The sequence below is a fragment of the Scyliorhinus canicula genome, chromosome 1 (genome assembly GCF_902713615.1).
Source record: "Scyliorhinus canicula chromosome 1, sScyCan1.1, whole genome shotgun sequence".
Classification (NCBI taxonomy): domain Eukaryota; kingdom Metazoa; phylum Chordata; class Chondrichthyes; order Carcharhiniformes; family Scyliorhinidae; genus Scyliorhinus; species Scyliorhinus canicula.
In genome coordinates, this window is record NC_052146.1 from 10,510,777 (window position 1) to 10,530,985 (window position 20,209).

The 20,209-nt window shown below is 49.8% G+C and overlaps 1 long non-coding RNA gene across 2 annotated transcripts in view; it reads left to right on the forward strand.

Annotated features, from left to right (window-relative positions):
• LOC119971981 overlaps nucleotides 1-20,209 on the forward strand; it is a 64,237-nt gene that overhangs the window by 8,587 nt on the left and 35,441 nt on the right. The window contains exon 1 of one of the 2 annotated variants that reach the window (XR_005461961.1): nucleotides 15,022-15,292. The exons of the other annotated variant lie outside the window; for it this stretch is intronic. This is a non-coding gene — a long non-coding RNA (uncharacterized LOC119971981). Of the gene's footprint in view, nucleotides 1-15,021; nucleotides 15,293-20,209 lie in introns of those variants that run through there. 2 annotated transcript variants of the gene reach the window in all.

Below are 20,209 nucleotides of genomic sequence, written 5' to 3' on the forward strand. Positions count from 1 at the left end.
GAACTCCCCCTCCCCCATTGCCCCAAGGCCCTCAAACGGTGCTTGGGTTTCTTTTCCTTCTACGCCCAGTGGGTCCCTCAATATGCGGATAAAGCCCGCCCACCCTTTAAGGCCACACTATTTCTCCTGTCAGCTGAGGCGCGCCAGGCCTTCAACTGCATCAAGGAGGACATCGCCAAAGCAGCCATGCGGGCGGTGGCTGAATCCACTCCATTTCAGGTTGAGAGCGACGCCTCAGAGGTAGCTCTAGCAGCCACCTTAAATCAGGCAGGAAGACCAGTTGCATTTTTCTCCCGTACCCTCTCCGCTTCGGAACTCCGACACTTGGCAGTCGAAAAAGAAACACAAGCCATTGCGGAGGCTATTCATCACTGGAGGCACTACCTCGCAGGTAGGAGGTTCACCCTCATCACCGACCAACAATCGGTTGCCTTTATGTTTGACAACTCGCAAAGGGGCAAAATTAAAAATGATATAATCCTCGGTGGAGGATCGAACTGTCCACCTACAGCTATAATATTAAGTATCGACCGGGGAAGCTCAACGAGCCCCCAGATGCCCTATCCTGCGGGACATGCGCCAGCGCGCAGATCGACCACCTGAAAGTCATCCACAACGACCTCTGCCACCCGAGGGTCACCCGGCTCGCCCACTACATCAAAGCCCTAAATCTGCCTTTCTCCACTGAGGAGGTAAAAGCCGTCACCAGAGACTGCCCGATCTGTGCGGTGTGCAAACCGCACTTCTATAGACCAGACAGGGTCACCTCAACTAACAGGAACGTTTACTTCTTAAAAGTCATAGATGAGTTCTCCCGCTTCCCATTTGCTATCCCGTGCCCCGACATGACCTCCCACACAGTCATTAGGGCCCTGCAAAGTGTCTTCACCCTGTTTGGTTTCCCCAGCTACGTAGCTACGTGCACAGCGACCGGGGTTCGTCTTTCATGAGCGACGAGCTGCGTCAGTACCTGCTCGACAAGGGCATTGCCTTGAGCAGGACTACCGGCTACAACCCCAGGGGGAACGGGCAGGTGGAGAGGGAGAATGCGACGGTCTGGAAGACCGTCCTACTGACCCTCCGGTCCAGGAATGTCCAAGTCTCCCATTGGCAGGAAGTCCTCCCAGACGCGCTCCACGCTATGCACAGCGACCAATCAGACCCCTCACAAGCGGCTCTTTAGTTTTTCCAGGGGCACTACCAAGGGGGTCTAACTTCCGGCATGGCTGAGGACGCCGGGCCCCGTACTCCTCAGGAAGCACGTCAGGGCGCACAAAACCGACCCCCTTGTAGGGAAGGTGCGCCTGCTTAACTCCAACCCCTTCGTCGAGTTCCCTGACGGCCGCCAGGACACCGTATCCCTCCGGGACCTTGCACCCGCCGGATCCAGCATCCCCTCTATCACTACAGATGCACCCCTTACCCTACACCCCACCCAGCCGCCCCCTCGGGCTCCCGAGCCCACTAGCTCGCTGCATTGGTTCCGCGCAACCCAGCCGCCCCCTCGCGCTCCCGAGCCCACTAGCTCGCTCCACCTGTTTCACATGCCCGCACCAGCTAACCCCCAGCACCCCCCAGTCCCCAGTTGAACCAGACGGGTATGGAGCTCGGACAAGATCTTCCCTGGAGTCCGCCATCGTACCCCAACCCACAACACCCGTCCAGCCACCGCAAGAGGCTGCAACCCCGGTGCTCCGCAGATCGCAGCGGAGAGTTCGACCACCGGACAGACTCAATTTATGAACCACCACCCCCGCCGGACTTGATTTTTTTGTTCGGGGGTGAATGTGGTGAATGTAACTCCGTAATTCACACTGTATTGTATATACATGAGACCATGCATTGATAAGCGCAGTTGCGTTGCCCGACCACTATGGGGAGTAGCGCTGGGAATGCTTAGGAGTTTGTACAGGGCTCCACCCTTGGCTCCGCCCATGACTCCTCCCCCTGGACTGCTGTATAAAAACCAATGCTCAGAACCAGTCGTTCAGTTCATTGAGAGTTCAACGTGGAACAGGCTGGCTCTGTTGTAAGTAGATTAAAACCACTATTCATATCTTAAAGCACGTGTCTAGTGAATTGATGGTTCCATCAGGGCTGTTGACTACAGGGAAGGCAGTGAGGAGGGCAAGGGGAGTAATCTATGTGTACGGGGAAAAGGCAAGCAGAATGTTAGCGAACCAGCTCAGAAAAAGGGAGGCGGCCAGGGAGATAGGGAGAGCAAAGAGTAGAGGTCCTGGACCCAGTGAGGACGAATGAGATGTTTAAGGACTTTTACAGTAAATTATATGAGGCGGAACCCCCAGCTCAGGTGGAGGGGATGAGGAGCCCCAATTTAAATTGAGGAAATAATGGAGGGGCTGGAGGGCATGCAGACAGGCAAGGGCCCGGGGCCTGACGGCTACCCGGTGGAATTCTATAAGAAGTTTTCGGAGATATTGAGCCCACTGCTGGTGAGGACATTTAACAAAGCAAGAGAGAAGGGAGTCCTCCCCCCAACAATGTCGGAGGCCTCGATTTCACTGATCCTGAAACGAGAGAAGGATCCGGAGCAATGCTGGTCATACAGGCTGATTTCTCTACTGAATGTGGATGCCAAACTGCTGGCTGAGATACTGGCCACAAGGATATCGGACTGTGTCCCGGGGGTGATAGGGGAAGACCAGATGGGATTTGTAAAGGGCAGGCAACTCAAGGCCAATGTTTGAAGGCTTTTAAATGTTATTAAGATGCCCTCAAAAGGGGAGGAGATAGAAGTGGTGGTCGTGATGGATGCGGAGAAGGCTTTTGATCGGGTGGAGTGGGATTACCTGTGGGAGGTGCTGGGAAGGTTTGGGTTTGGTGACAACTTCATTGACTGGGTGCGGTTGCTCTATCAGGCACCAGTAGCGAGTGTGTGTATGAACCGGTTGAGATCGGGGTATTTTAAACTACACCGAGGGACGAGGCAAGGGTGCCCCCTCTCCCCGTTACTGTTTGCTCTGACCATAGAGCTATTGGCCATGGCGTTAAGAGCCTCTAGGAACTGGAAAGGGCTGGTTCGGAGGGGGGGGTGGGCGTTGGTGGAGCACAGGGTCTCGCTCTACGTAGATGACCTGCTCCTGTATATTTTAGGCCCATTGGAGGGGGTGGGGGAAGTTATGCGAATCTTGGGGGAATTTAGTAATTTTTCGGGGTATAAATTGAACATGGGGAAAAACGAGATGTTCGCAATCCAGGCAAGAGGACAGGAGAAGAGACTGGGAGAGCTGCCGTTTAGAATGGTAGGGAAGAGATTTTGATATCTGGGAATCCAGGTGGCCCGGGAATGGGAGGCACTGCACAAGTTAAACCTATCCCGGTTGGTAGAACAAATGGAAGGGGACTTTAAGAGGTGGGACATGCTCCCGCTATCACTGGCGGGGAGGGTACAGACCGTGAAAATGACGGTCCTCCCCAGATTTCTGATTGTCTTTCAGTGCCTCCCCATCTTTATCCCGAAGTCCTTTTTTAAATGGGTAAATAAGGTTATTTTGGGCTTTGTGTGGGTGGGTAAAACCCCGCGAGTGAAGAAAGTGTTGCTGGAGCGCAGTTGGGGAGAGAGTGGGTTGGCGCTGCCGAACGTCTGCAATTACTATTGGGCGACTAATATAGCCATGATTAGGAAGTGGGTAGTGGGGGAGGGGTCAGCATGGGAGCGGATGGAGGCGGCGCCACGTGAAGACACAAGTTTGGGAGCACTGATAACGGCACCTCTTCCGTTCTCACCGGCCCGATACTCCACAAGTCCGGTGGTGGTGACGGGTCTGAGAATCTGGGGGCAGTGGAGGAGATATAAGGGAGTGGAGGGAGCATCGATTTGGACCCCAATTTATAATAATCATAGGTTTGTACCGGGTAGGCTGGATGGTGGGTTCCGGCGATGGGAAAGGGCAGGAATTAGGAGGATGGGGGATCTATTTATAGACAAGAGCTTCCCAGCTTGAAAGCCTTGGAGGATAAATTTGAATTGCCGGCAGGGAATGGGTTTAGGTACCTGCAGGTACGAGACGTCTTGAGAAAACAGGTGCCGGCCTTTCCGCAGCTGCTGCCATGGGGGTCACAGGACAGCGTGGTCTCCAGTACCTGGGTGGGAGAGGGGAAGGTAGCAGATATCTACCAGGAAGTTTTGGAATCGGAGGAAACTCCGGTTGGGGAGCTCAAGGGCAAATGGGAAGAAGAGCTAGAGAGAGAGATAGAGGTGGGTTTATGGGTGGATGCCCTAAGCAGGGTTAACACATCCTCATCATGTGCCAGGCTTAGCCTGATACAATTTAAGGTAGTCCACCGGGCACACATGACGGTGGCGAGGATGAGCAAATTTTTCGGGGTAGAGGATAGGTGTGCGAGGTACGCGGGAAGCCCAGCAAATCATGTCCACATGTTTTGGGCATGCCCGAAGCTTAGAGGGTTTTGGCAGGGTTTTGCAAAGGCAATGTCCACGGTACTAAAAACACGGGTGGTGCCGAGTCCGGAGGTAGCGATCTTTGGAGTGTCGGAAGATCCGGGAGTCCAGGGGGCGAAAGAGGCCGACGTCTTGGGCTTTGCCTCCCTGGTAGCCCGGAGATGGATTTTATTAATGTGGAGGGACTCGAAGCCCCTGAGTGTAGAGACCTGGGTTAGTGACATGGCTGGCTTTCTCAGTCTCGAGAAAATAAAGTTCGCCTTAAGAGGGTCAATGTCAGGGTTCTCCCGGAGGCGGCAGCCGTTCGTCGACTTTCTCGGGAAAATTAAAATGTCAGCAGAAGCAGAATTCCAAAGGGTCGGGGTGTGTGAAGATTGTGACGGGGGTGGAAATGTTTATTGTACCATGTTTATGTCGCTGTCATTGTTATTATTTTAAAAATTGCAAATACCCTAATAAAAATATTTTTTAAAAAACAATTTAGTGGAAATTGGATTGGGAAAGCAGAGGGTGAGTCTCAGAGACAAAATGAGCTCAGAGAGGGCATGTGGTTGGATAGGAGAGAAACTAGAGAAGTGTCCTTCAGGGCTAAGGCAGGGGGGCTTCTGAAGTTTGGCCTGGGGTGGGCTATTGGAAGGGAGGGATGTGGCAGAGACAGCTGATCAGATTGCCATGATCTTAGTGATAAAAATGTCCATGAGCTCTTCACGCCTATAGTTGGAGATGAGGATAGAGTGAAGAGGGTTTAAGAAGATGGTTTTCTGTAAAGAAACTGAGGGTTATCTTTGCATTTCAGGATGATCCTGGTATAGTGAACCGTTTTAGCAGACAGGGTTGGACCCAATAGGGCTTCATGTTGTTCAGCTTTGACAAAGGGTCATCTGGACTCGAAACGTTCGCTCTTTTCTCTCCCTACAGGTGCTGCCAGACCTGCTGAGATTTTCCAGCATTTTCTCTTTGGTTTCAGATTGCAGAATCCGCAGTAATTTGCTTTTATCCAGGGCTTCATGTTGACCAGGCTGATCCAGCAGTTGGCTGAATCAGTTGTCAGCCATATCCTTTCAAATCTGCATCCCTTAGAAACAAACTGATGACAGAGAAATCAAAGGGCAGCACGGCAGCGCAGTGGGTTAGCCCTGTTGCCTCACGGCGCCGAGGTCCCAGGTTCGATCCTGGCTCCGGGTCACTGTCCGTGTGGAGTTTGCACGTTCTCCCCGTGTCTGCGTGGGTCTCACCCCCACAACCCAAAAAAGATGTGCAGGGTAGGTGGATTGACCATGCTAAATTGGCCCTTAATTGGAGAATAAGAACTGGGTTCTCTAAATTTATATAAAAATAGATTTAAGTTGCATCCTCAGGAATATAGCCTTCCCATGATTAGTGCAAGTTGAGCTTCTGTTAGGTTTTAACATTGTACCATAATAGAGCTATTCATTTGCTCATTTCCAGAAATAGAGCTTTATGCACATTTCAATTTTATTGCAAGACATGTGACTGAATGAAAGGACAATGATGTTACTATGCCATCAGGGAATATCTTCAATGCCAACTGTTCAATAGAAAGGCAATATACACTGTAATGATTTTCTACAAGTTTGAAGACATTAATTATTAAGTAATAGATTTTAATGGCAGATCCTCTCCTATTCCCTCCCTTTCTCTCTTGATGCATTTTCCTTATGCTGAGATACAATTCGTTACCTCAGTTCCATATTCCGAATAGAAGTCTCAGTCCATTAATCACAACAATGGCAGTCGGTGAGCCCAATCCTAACTCAGCATTTTACAAAAATACATTTGTTCCAGAGGATATGGGTGTCATTGGCTGGGTCAGAATTTGTTATCCATCCATAATTGCCCTTGAATTGAGTGACTTGCTCGGCCATTTCAGAGGGCAGTTAAGAGTCAACCACATTGCTGTGGGTCTGGAGTCACGTGTAGGCCAGACCGGGTAAGGACGGCAGATTTCCTTCCCTAAACGGCATTAATAAACCAGATGGGATTTTCCAACAATTGTCAACAGTGGTCACCATTACTGAAAGTATCTTGGTAACCGTTATTGAAACTATCTTTCAGCCTAAATTCCATCAGCTGCCCTGGTGGGATTTGAACCCATGTCCCCTTGACCCTCTGGATTATTAGTCCAGTGACCTTACCACTATGTCACAGTCTCCTCCATTTACACATGTGCGAATGCCATGAGGAGCAATGGCTAAGTGATGGGGGAGGCACAGTGACACAAAGGGGAAGCACGGTGGCACAATGGTTAGCACTGCTGCCTCACAGTGTCAGGGACCCAGGTTCAATTCTGATCTTGAGTGACTGTGAGGAGTTTGCATGTTCTCCCCATGTCTGCATGGATTTCCTCCGGGCGCTCATTAGAAGGGGCATTAAGAACCAAGCAACAGAGGACTCATTAACAGGTTGCTGTTGTGAAGAAGGAAGTCAACAATGTGACCTACCAGTACTTCCAGCTGCTCAGGGGCACCAGGCAGGGATGCCAGCTCTCCCCGCTGCAGTTCGCCCTAGCAATCAAACCATTAGCGATCGCGCTCAGAGAGCAAAGAACTGGAGGGGGATCCGAAGGGGAGGTAGAGAGCAGAGAGTGTCGCTCTATGCAGATGACCTGCTCCTCTATATCTCGGACCCACAAAGCAGCATGGCAGGAATCATCACGCTCCTGAAAGAGTTTGATGCCTTCTCGGGCTACAAACTCAACATGAGCAAAAGTAACATTTTCCCAGTGAACCCGCAAGCAGAATTGGTGGGACTGCCGTTTAAACAAGCCCAACACAAATTCCGCTACCTGGGGATCCAAATAACTCATGATTGGACGGAGATCCACAAATGGAATCTGACCAGTCTGACAGAGGAAATCAAAAAGGACCTGCAGAGGTGGAACACACTCCCACTCTCCCACTCGCCCTCCCAAACCTACAATTCTAGCACTGGGCAGCGATGGGATGGACATAGGAGCCAGTAGCCGAGTGGGTGCACGTGGAGGAGGCCTCCTGCAACAGGACCTCTCTCTGGGCCCTCCCATCCCCACCTAAGAAACACTCCCGCAGCCCAGTGGTGATAGCCACCCTCAAACAACGACAGCAATTCGGACTGACCGAAATATCCAACAAAGCCCCCATCTGCTATAATCGCAGATTCGCACCAGGACTCATCGACGCCACCTTCAAAGGTGGAGACAGGACATGGAGGACATTGACAGTCAGGGACCTATACAGTAACGGCAGGGTCACAACAGTGGACGAACATACGCAGAGATTCCAATTAGCTAAAGGCAACAAACTCAGATACCTGCAGCTTAAAAACTTCCTACGGAAGGAGACAAGGGCATACCCGCGACCACCACGACAGACACCATTAAAAGAGCTACTGGACGCAGACATCCTAGGCAGAGGGAACTGTAGTCACATACACGAATAACTGCTAGAGAGAGCCGCCACCGAACTGGACATTACAAGGAGGAAATAGGAGGAAAACGTGGGGTTCAAAATAGGGTGGGGACTCTAGAGCGAAGCACTGCACAGGGTCAACTCCACCTCCACATAGGGCAGCACGGTGGCCTAGTGGTTAGCCCAGCTGCCTCACGGCGCTGAGGTCCCAGGTTCGATCCCGGCCCTGGGTCACTGTCCGTGTGGAGTTTGCACATTCTCCCCGTGTCTGTGTGGGTTTCACCCCCACAACCCAAAGATGTGCAGACTAGGTGGATTGGCCACACTAAATTGCCCCTTAATTGGAAAAAATAATTGGGTAATCTAAATTTTTTTTAAAACTCCACCTCCACATGTGCGAGGCTCAACCTAACGCAGCTAAAAGTGGTACATAGAGCCCACTTGACAAGAGCCTAAATGAGTAGGTTCTTCCCGGAGGTGGAGGATAGATGTGAACGGCGTCAAAGAGGCCCGGCCAACCACGCCCACATGTTCTGGTCTTGCCCCAGACTTGCTGGCTACTGGACAGCCTTCTTCGAGGCTATGTCCAAAGTGGTGGGGGTGAGGGTGGAGCCATGCCCGAAAGTGGCGGTCGTCGGGGTATCAGACCAGCCAGGTCTCCTCATGGGGAGGAGGCCGGACGGCCTTGCCTTTGCCTCCCTGATCGCCCGCCGTAGAATCCTGCTCGGCTGGCGGTCAGCAGCACCACCCAAAGCTGCAGACTGGCTGTCCGACCTCTCGGAATCTCTCCAAATGGAGAAAATCAAATTCGCCATCCGAGGGTCGGAAGATGGCTTCCACAGAACATGGGAGCCATTCACCCAATTGTTCCGAGACCTGTTTGTGGCCAACACATAAATAAATAAGTAGCCAGTAGCCAGGGAGAAATAGCCAGGACAAGACAGAAAGAGGAAAGCGAGGGAGGACCCGGGAGGGGGGTGGGGGCGGGGGGAGCGAGGTGAGGTAGAAAAACCCAGCAAGAAAGAATGTGGGGCAGCAGTGAAGAAGAGGGGAAGTAGGGTGGGGAGGGGCGAGAACAAAAGAGGGGCGTCAGAAGGGGGAACAGATAAGAGACCAAAAACGGTGGGAGGGGGGGGCGAGCACTAGGAAAGACGATAGTGGCAGCAACCATAGCATGGCGAGAGAACGCAAAGAAAAAACAGGACGAGGAAACAAACAATGGCCAATTCCGAGGCAACTGCACGAAGAATGTAAAAAGCATTACCCTCCACCCCAGTTAGATGCTCGTTAAAAAGGAAAGAATAGGAGAGGGGAGGAAAGACCCCTCTCGTCTGGTTATATTTCCTAGAGCCTGAGTGTTTTGCTTTGCAAGGTATATACCTGTATCCATAACTTGTTGGAACCGTCATGGGAATGTCACTTTAAGAAATGTTTGTCTTCTCAAGTGGCTGCAGTGATGTCAGTGTGTGGGTAGTGCTGGGCTCTGGCTCTGCTTTTTACTTTCGTTTTGAGCTGGAAGCTGTTTTTTGGCTCTGAGTTTTAGTTTCAGTTTCAGTTGGAGAGCTGCATTCAAACCAAGGAGGTGTATTTTGGGTCTCTCTCTGCATGCTAAAGAATGTCTCCAGATCACTTGATGATTTCAAAGTAATACCTGTTTCTGTAAGGAATGCAAACCTATTGTCTTTGACTTAAGGATGTTGTTAGGAAAGTTGCTAAGGGTTACCCATAGAGTACTGCATCTTTGGGGGGGTTATCAGTTTTGGTAGTTGATAAGATGTTTACTGTGTGTTTATAAAATGTTAACTGGATTCATAGAATAAACATTGTTTTGTTTAAAAATACTTCAGATCTCTGTTGCATCACACCTGTAAAGTGGGCCCTTGTGCTCCCCATAACCAAAATCTATTAAAAGTTGTTCTCTAAACCCTGGCCCATAATAAAACCCCAATAAAAAACATTTATATAAAAAAAAACAATGCGTCCTTCTTTTCCCGTGTCTGCATGGGTCTCACCCCCACAGCGCAAAGAAGGTGGATTGGCCATGCTAAATTGCCCCTTAATAGGGGAAAAAAAACAATGTGACTTTCTCAAAAAATAGCAGACTAATATTTAATTCTCAAAATGATTTGACTGCATTGATACAAGCAAATTACTGCGGATGCTGGAATCGCAAACAAAAACAAAATACTGGAGGTCTCAGCAGGTCTGACAGCATCTGAGGAGAGAGAAGAGAGCTAACGTTTTGAGTCTGGATGACTCTTTATTAAAGCAATGGCATTGATTCTTTGATTAGATAGAAACGGCAGTGTACAGAATAGCTGTCTAATCTTAAACAGGATTTATTTGGGTTATTTTCTATTCTGCAATACAATTAAGGGAATGCCTGAAATACATTTTTCTAAATCACTGTATAGCATTTGCTAAATAAATTTGAAAAATGGCAAGCGTTTAAATTTTCCATTTCGATGTTTATAGCTTTCTGAAAATTGGCTGCTGTGTTTGCTGGTGGCGCCATTTCAAAAGTAATCATGAATATTCTGAAATATCCTGAGGGATTACAAGATGTTGCTCCTTTATCAAGTTGTTTGTTTTCCTTCTTCTCTCAGCTTTTGCCTCACATGGTTAAAAAAACACTCCGGCAAAGTAGAACTGAAATTTCAGGGCATTGCTAAACAGCTGGCTTGCAATGCAGAACAAGGCCAGCAGCGCGGGTTCAATTCCCGTACCAGCCTCCCCGAACAGGCGCCGGAATGTGGCAACTAGGGGCTTTTCATAGTAACTTCATTGAAGCCTACTCGTGACAATAAGCGATTATTATTACTTGTGCTTTTTTTCAACAGACTAAGTGGTCTGTTTAAAATCATAATGACCTGTTACATCACACCAATCAGAGTAGTTGCAAGCAGTTTACTCTTTTTAAAAATAAATTTAGTGTACCCAATTCTTTTTTTCCAATTAAGGGGCAATTTGCGTGGCCAATCCACCTACCCTGCACATCTTTGGGTTGTTGAGGTGAGACCCATGCAGACACTGGGAGGAGAATGTGCAAACTCCACACGGACAATGACCCGGGGCTAAGATCGAACCCGGGTTCTCAGTGCCGTGAGGCAGCTGTGCTAACCACTGTGCACAAGTAGTTTACTCTAACCTCATGCACAGTGTGACATTATGTGAAATGTTCAGAATATAAAGAACAAAGAACAAAGAAAATTACAGCACAGGAACAGAGCCCTTCGGCCCTCCCAGCCTGCGCCGATCCAGATCCTTTATCTAAACCTGTCTCCTATTTTCCAAGGTCTACTTCTCTCTGTTGCCGCCCATTCATATACCTGTCTAGATGCATCTTAAATGATGCTATCGTGCCCGCCTCTACCACCTCCGCTGGTAAAGCGTTCCAGGCACCCACCACCCTCTGCGTAAAAAACTTTCCACGCACATCTCCCTTAAACTTTCCCCCTCTCACCTTGAAATCGTGACCCCTTGTAACTGACACCCCCACTCTTGGGAAAAGCTTGTTGCTATTCACCCTGTCCATACCTCTCATAATTTTGTAGACCTCAATCAGGTCCCCCCTCAACCTCCGTCTTTCCAACGAAAACAATCCTAATCTACTCAACCTTTCTTCATAGCTAGCACCCTCCATACCAGGCAACATCCTGGTGAACCTCCTCTGCACCCTCTCCAAGGCATCCACATCCTTCTGGTAATGTAGCGACCAGAACCAGCGCCGGCCCTAGGGTTGCTGGCGCCCCGGGCAAGCTGAACTTCGGCGCCCTTGGGGGGGGTGGGGCCGAGGGGGCGGGGCCGAGGGGGCGGGGCGGGGCCGAGGGGGGGGGGGCCGAGGGGTGGGGGGCCGAGGAGGGGGCGGGGGCGGGGGGCGGACCCGAGGTGGGGGGGCGGACCCGAGGTGGGGGGTCGGGGGGGCGGGGCCGAGAGGGAGGGGGCCATGGGGGGGGGCGGGGGCGGACCCGGACCCGAGGGGGGCGCGGACCCAAGGGGGTGCGGACCCGAGGGGGGCGCGGACCCGAGGGGGGCGGGGGGGGCGGACCCGAGGGGGGCTGGGGGGGCGGACCCGAGGGGGGCGGACCCGAGGGGGGGGGCGGACCCGAGGGGGGGCGGACCCGAGGGGGGGGCGGACACGAGGGGGGGGCTGACCCGAGGGAGGGGGCGGCGGACCCGAGGGGGCGGCGGACCCAAGGGGGGGGCGGCGGACCCGAGGGGGGGGGCGGGGGGCGGGGGGAGCGGACCCGAGGGGGGGGGGCGGGGGGCGGACCGAGGGGGGGGCGGACCGATGGGGGGGCGGGGGGGGAGCGGACCGAGCGGGGGGGGCGGACCGAGCGGGGGGGGCCGCCCTGGGGTAGGGCGGCCACTGCGCATGCGCTGGTTGGCACCTGCCCAACTGCGCATGCGCAGGACCCGAGTCTCTGGCGCCCCCTAGCACATGGCACCCCGGGCGACTGCCCGAGTTGCCGGTACCTTGAGCCGGCCCTGACCAGAACTGCACGCAGTATTCCAAATGTGGCCGAACCAAAGTCCTATACAACTGTAACATGACCTGCCAACTCTTGTACTCAATACCCCGTCCGATGAAGGCAAGCATGCTGTATGCCTTCTTGACCACTCTAACGACCTGCGTTGCCACCTTCAGGGTACAATGGACCTGAACTCCCAGATCTCTCTGCACATCAATTTTCCCCAAGACCCTTCCATTGACCATATTGATCTTGAATTTGATCTTCCAAAATGCATCACCTCGCATTTGCCTGATTGAACTCCATCTGCCATTTCTCTGCCCAACTCTCCAATCTATCTATATTTTGTTGTATTCTCTGACAGTCCTCCTCGCTATCTGCAACTCCACCAATCTTAGTATCATCTGCAAACTTGCTAATCAGACCTCCTATACCTTCCTCCAGGTCATTTATGTAGATCACAAACATCAGTGGTCCGAGCACGGATCCCTGTGGAACACCACTAGGGTTAATGTCATATCATAATTAACCACTAGATGGAGCTAGATGCAGCATTGACTCACAGGAGAAGGCTGCAGAAGAGCAATGAGAGAGAGGGTGGCACGTCACACAATGGTTAGCACTGTAGCCTACGGCGCTGAGGACCCGGGTTCGAATCCCGGCCCTGGGTCACTGTCCCTGTGGAGTTTGCACATTCTCCCCCTGTCTGTGTGGGTTTCACCCCCACAACCCAAAGATGTGCAGGTTAGGTGGATTGGCCACACTAAATTGGCCCTTAATTGGAAAGAAAATTGTTTGGTACTCTAAATTTAAAAAAAAGAGAGAGGGCATTTAAATGGTCATTGGATAAACATATGGATGACAAGAGAATAGTGTAGATGGGCTTTAGAGTGGTTTAACAGGTCAGCGCAACATCGAGGGCCGAAGGGCCTGTACTGCGCTGTAATGTTCTATGTTCTATGGGTAAAGTACAGTTATAGACAGAGTGCACAGACTAGTGTTAGTAGATTACTAGATTATTGTTTACTATAGGAGTAAGTGGTCAAACTTTAATAAGTAGTGTAAATCAATGTTAGCTTTGTTAATGAACTTAGCTTCTTTGTCAACACTACAACATCCATCCTGAGGTCAGAATCACAAAGAATACCACACACAGATTGCCAATATTTGTTTTCAAATAAATTATTGGGAAATTTGATTGAACAAATGATAAGATTTAGACCTTGCAACCGTTGGCTATATTGAATTGTTTTCAAATCCCTTGCCTGGCCTTTCTTCTCCCTACCTCTAGAACCTCTTCCAGACCTACAATCCTCCAACATCTGTAAGATCATTCAATTCTTGTCTCTTGCACAAAACCCATTTTAATCGGTTCATCAACGATGCCCTGCCTTCAGCTGTCATGTGCTAAGCTTTCGAAGTTTCTCAACCAACTTGACCCCTTTAAGACCGTCATTAAAACCTACTTCTTTGACCAAGCTTCTGGTTAGCTGACCTAATATCTACTTCCATGACTTGGTGTCAAATTTTGTCTGCTATCAGTCCCACAAAAAAAACCTTGAAACATTTTACTGCATTAAAAATGCAACACCGATGCAAATTTTTGTTGTTCTTATTGTTGTTGGAAAGTGACATGTGCTTTCTCCCCAGTTTATTTCTCTTCCACCACCACCCACCAAAGCTCCTGAGCCTCGCTTTGGTGCAGTTCCATGTGTCTATGTATTTACATTGTGTATTTATGTCTGTCCTATGGGTCTTTTCGTGTATGGAACGATCTGTCTGGACTGTATGCAGATCAATAATTTTCACTGTACCTTGGTACACGTGACAATAAAAATGGATACCAACTCTCGTCCGCCGCCACTTCATCCCAGTGGTCGTTCCTCTCATCTGCATCGTGGAAAATTAGCTGACATTTCAACTGTGGACAGAATCACAGCCCACTCTGACCTCGTCCTCGTGACTCACACACTCTTGACCCAGGGGCCAGAATCCTGGCTGAGTTTTCCACTCCCTACGCTGGAGTTCTGAGGCCATTTGCAATATCCCAAATATTGAGAACCAGTTACCTGAGCACAATTAGACCAAAGACCAAAAATGCCTGGAGCATTTAGTAGAGCAACGCAGCAACAAAGGCTCCATTATTGTAAAATGTTAGTGTACTCTGTTTACACTCAATGCTGCACAAATGATGGGCCGCATTTCTCCCATCATCGCCTTACATACATCAAGTCTTGTCATCTGTGGGTATCACGGTGGCGCAGTGGTTAGCATTGTTGCTTCACTGCGCTGAGGTCCCAGGTTTGATCCTGGCCCTGGGTCACTGTCCGAGTGGAGTTTGCACATTCTCCCCGTGTCTGCGTGGGTTTCACCCCCACAACCCAAAGATGTGCAGGATAGGTGGATCGGCCACGCTAAATTGCCCCTTAATTGGAAAAAATGAATTGGGTAGTCTAAATTTATTTTAAAAAGTCTTGCCACCTGGCTCAAACTGAATAATCCCTTGCTGGGAGTACAGATTGAAAATATGGGCTGTCCCTCAATGTAACAACAGCAGATCTTTGTTGTGCAATGTGTGAGAGACAAGTCCAAGAGCCTTCAGACAGTCCTTATAATCAGCAGCACCTAAAGAGGCATCAGAAGGGATTAACTTTCAGAGCAAATCCTATCATCAGACAATCAGTGACGATTAACCTAAATAAAAAGCACCGAGTCAGCTCCCACGGTGACAAAATTATTTTTCATGATCAATAGGGAGAAAAATAATTTGGAACTGGCAGCACTATTTTTAATTGTTGCCTTCAATGATAACAATGCAGTGTTAGAAGTAGGCCACCACGAGCTGAGAAAAAGGATGTTACAGATGAGCTTTAATGTCTCTGCAATAAGGTGGGGGAAACCTTCCAGCAGTGATGGTCCCGATCATCTTCATGTGGCGCCTGTGTTTGTGTGGATGTTGGTGACGACACATTGTCATCCATGAACACTAAGTGAGATTGGATTTCCTCCATCTATTGTCCATTATTTTTATACAGTGTGTACAATCGCCTTTACAATAACACCAAACAAGCTTCAGCTTTCCAACAGTTCTGACTCCTAAACAGTGTCTGAATTTTTTTTTTTTGAAAAATAAATTTAGAATATCCAATTCTTTTTTCCAATTAAGGGGCAGTTTAGGGTGGCCAATTCACCTACCCTGCACATTTTTGGGCTGTGGGGGTGAAACCCATGCAGACACAGGGAGAATGTGCAAATTCCACAGGGATAGTGACCCAGGGCTGGGATCGAACCTGGGACCTTGGCGCCGTGAGGCAGCAGTGCTAACCACTGCGCCAAAGTACCGCCCCAACAGTGCCTGAATTTAATTGTTAGGAACCTAATTGATGGACCATCAATTCACACGAGTTAAGTTGTAGAAGAGAACAGTGGTTTGAATAAGCTAAGAAGTATGCCAGCCTGCTGCTGGCCACAGGTCTGCCAATTATATACCTCGCCCGAGGGGCGGAGCCACAGGTAGAGCCAACAGAAGCATCAACACAACAACAGTAAGTAACAGTGAATAAGAACAACAGTGAACATATATACAGTGGTGGATAACAGTAGGATGAATAACGGTAAATATATATGTAGCAATACGTGGTTCGCCACACTAATAAAATGGATTTGACATACATGAGAGATCAATTATTGACTGTGGCACATCAGAGTGTATCATTTAAATAAAACCTCACTTCCATGCCTTACTTTTTTTCCAAATTAAAATTCTTGGAAGTGATCCTCGATTTTCTCCTTTGGTACGGATGTTGTTTCGCTGGAGTATGATTCTGTGGATAACTTACCCATGATCATGAATGCTGCCTAGTCATCGAGAATGTTGGTAAACTGTGGAGGAATTACAGCTGAGGCAAAGCTTACCTCCTGCATTTTTCTCCTTTGACGGCGCGGCACAGCAGCACAGTGGTTAGCACTGCTGCTTCACAGACCCGGGTTCAATTCCGACCTCGGGCGACTGTCTGTGCAGAGTCTGCACGTTCTCCCCGTGTGTGCGTGGGTTTCCTCCGGGTGCTCCGGTTTCCTCCCACAGTCCAAAGGTGTGCAGGTTAGATGGATCGGCCATGAAAAATTGCCCTTAGTGTCCAAAAGGATAGGTGGGGTTACTGGGTTACGGGGATCAGGTGGAGGTGTGGGATTAAGTGGGGTGATCTTTCCAAGGGCCGGTGCAGACATGATGGGCCAAATGGCCTCCTTCTGCGCTGTAAATTCTATGATCTCTTCCTCCTGGTCTGAAGGCCCGAGCTCCATTCTGGAATAGGTTTTGCTGCCATTACTTACCCACACTCTTCTGCCTAATTCTACTATTCTGGGTGCCACAATGGTTAGCACTGCTGCCTCGTAGCACCAGGGACCCAGATTCAATTCCAACCTTGGGTGAGTGTCTGTGTACAGTTTGCCCTTTTCCCTGTGTCTGCGTGGGTTTCCTCCGGGTGCTCTGGTTTCCTTTATCAGTCCAAAGATGTACAGGTTAGGTAGATTGGCCATGCTAAATTGCCCCTTAATGCCCAAAGATTAAGTGGCTTACAGGGATAGACCCTTCTTTCAGAGAGGCGGTGCGGACTTGATGGGCTGAATGGCCTCCTTCTGCACTGTAGGGGTTCTTTGATTTTCCGCCTGTGAGTCTAGATTGTGACTTTTGTCAGGCTGATCGACTGTGGAGGCCACCAGTCCACCACAGTCTTAGCCCTCTTTTCATCAGAAGGCGCACATCCTCTTTCCATCCAGGGGCCAGCATTAGGATTGGGAACCCTGGCTGATAACCCCGTCTATCCCAGGTGAGCTAAGTCAGTTGTAGTACCTTACTGCTGGCCAACACAAGCTGGAAAGAAAGGATGCTACAGATGGACTTAATGTTTCTGCAATAAGGTGGGGAAAATCTTCCAGCATCGATGGTCCTTCATGTGGTGTCTCTGTTTGTGCAGATGTTGGTGATGCCAAGTTTTCATCCATAAATATTAAGTGAGATTGGAAAATCAGTTAAAGTAAATACCAACTAGGGTGGCACAGTGGTTAGCACTGCAGCCTACGGCGCTGTGGACCCGGGTTCGAATCCAGGCCCTGGGTCACTGTCCGTGTGGTGTTTGCACATTCTCCCCGTGTCTGCGTGGGTTTCACCCCCACAACCCAAAGATGTGCAGGATAGGTGGGTTGGCCACGCTAAATTGGCGCTTAATCGGAAAATAAAAATAATTGGGTACTCTAACTTTATAAAAATAAAGTAAATACCAACTGATGTCATCAAAAAGTAATCTGATTCTTTGATCTATAACATAAATGGTCAGATTCATATAATATTCTTATATTATGGAATGGATTCAAAAGAAGTGACTTCTGTTATTTGAATACTAATTGTGTTCAGTGGTATGCTGGTGGGCATTAGCTGGGGATCCAGCGCCTGGGGGTGAGGGAGCTCCCCAGTGGCGGCTCTCCAAATGGGAGTCTTCCCCTTTTCCATCAGGGACCCAGCCTGGAGTGTGTTGCATGCGGCAGTGCCCTGCGACTGTAGGTTAATGTGGTTCACGGACTCCCAAGCCGCAATCCTTCTCCGCGTCCAAGATCATCCCGTGGTCCATGTTTATGTAACTTGCCAGAGTTTGCGGGACCTTTTTCGTTATTTGAAGGGGCAGCCCCTCAACATTTGGATTGGATTGGATTGGGTTTGTTTATTGTCACGTGTACCGAGGTACAGTGAAAAGTATTTTTCTGCGAGCAGCTCAACAGATCATTAAGTACATGGGAAGCAAAGGGAATTAAAGAAAATACATAATAGGGCAACACAAGGTACACAATGTAACTACATAAGCACCGGCATTGGATGAAGCATACAGGGTGTAGTGTTAATTAAGTCAGTCCATAAGAGGGTCATTTAGGAGTCTGGTGACAGTGGGGAAGAAGCTGTTTTTGAGTCTGTTTGTGCGTGTTCTCAAACTTCTGTATCTCCTGCCCGATGGAAGAAGTTGGAGGAGTGAGTAAGCCGGGTGGGAGGGATCTTTGATTATGCTGCCTGCTTTCCCCCGGCAGCGGGAGGTGTAGATGGAGTCAGTGGATGGGAAGCAGGTTCGTGTGGACTGGGCGGTGTTCACGACTCTCTGAAGTTTCTTGTGGTCCTGGGCCGAGCAGTTGCCATACCAGGCTGTGATGCAGCCAGATAGGATGCTTTCTATGGTGCATCTGTAAAAGTTGGTAAGGGTTAATGTGGACATGCCGAATTTCCTTAGTTTCCTGAGGAAGTATAGGCGCTGTTGTGCTTTCCTGGTGGTAGCGTCGACGTGGGTGGACCAGGACAGATTTTTGGAGATGTGTACCCCAAAGAATTTGAAACTGTTAACCATCTCCACCTTGGCCCTGTTGATGCTGACAGGGGTGTGTACAGTACTTTGCTTCCTAAAGTCGATGACCAGCTCTTTAGTTTTGCTGGCATTGAGGGAGAGATTGTTGTCACTGGACCACTCCACTAGGTTCTCTATCTCCCTCCTGTATTCTGACTCATCGTTATTCGAGATCCGGCCCACTATGTTCGTATCGTCAGCAAACGTGTAGATGGAGTTGGAACCAGGTTTTGCCACGCAGTCGTGTGTGTACAGGGAGTAGAGTAGGGGGCTAAGTATGCAGCCTTGCGGGGCCCCAGTATTGAGGACTATTGATTGCACTTCACCCCCACGCTCCTCACCTTCGACCACCTGGTGCAGAGGGGAGCTTGGTGGACCTCGTAAGCCTGCAACTGTGCCTGGCCAAGTTGGTCATTAATGGGTCCAGGCAGAGGGCGGTTGAGGGGGGCTTCTGACCCGATTGTTAGCCCCTCTTCCACGGCCACGTTTGCAGCCAGGCGGCCTTGGAGGGGGAGCGTGCGATGTCCTCCAGAGCGCTTCAGCCCGTGACCAGTGGGTTCTGTGGGAGCTGGGAATGAGTTAGTTAAGTACCCTTTGAGGTTTTGTTTTAGTTACACTGCCCCACCAGGGGCTTTTAACCACTCTCATTTTTGATTAATTTATTGATCATTTATTTAATTAATGGACCCAGTGTTAACTGTGATTGGTGGGTTAGGAGGGGCGGCAATGATAATATCACTGGACATTCAATGGCATTACCATCACTGAATCCCCACTAAAAAAATTCTGGGGGTTACCACTGACCAGGAACTGAACTGGACTAGCCGTATAAATACTGTGGCTACACTAACACGTCCGAGGTTAGGAATCCTGCAGCGAGTAACTCACCTCCTGACTCCCCAAAGTCTGTCCACCATCTACAAGGCATGGGATATTCTCCATTTGCCTGGATGAGTGCAGTTCCAACAAAACTCGAAGCTCAACACCATCCAGGACAAAGCAGCCCACTTGATTGGCATCCCACACTCAAACATTCACTCCCTCCACCACTAACACAGTGTCAGCCGTGTGTACCATCTATAAGATATGATGTGGAGATGCTGGCGTTGGACTGGGGTGAGCACAGTAAGAAGTCTTACAACACCAGGTTAAAGTCCAACAGGGTTGTTTCAAACACGAGCTTTCGGAGCACAGCTCACCTGAGGAAGGAGCAGTGCTCCGAAAGCTCGTGTTTGAAACAAACCTGTTGGACTTTAACCTGGTGTTGTAAGACTTCTTACTATTCTCAAGAACAATTAGGTTCACCAGTGACAGCAACATTCCCAGTCAATCCTTCCTACTAGCATCTGGGAACAAAATTGGGAGAGCCATCCCCAGGCTGGTCATGCAACAGCCTGAAATAATCACGGTATCCGACCTTACAGGCACTGTCCCGGACACCACTCTACCCCACTGACAGGGCAGACCCACCAGAGATGGTGGCACAGTGGGGAGGGAGTTCCCCTGGGAGGCCTCAACATCAAC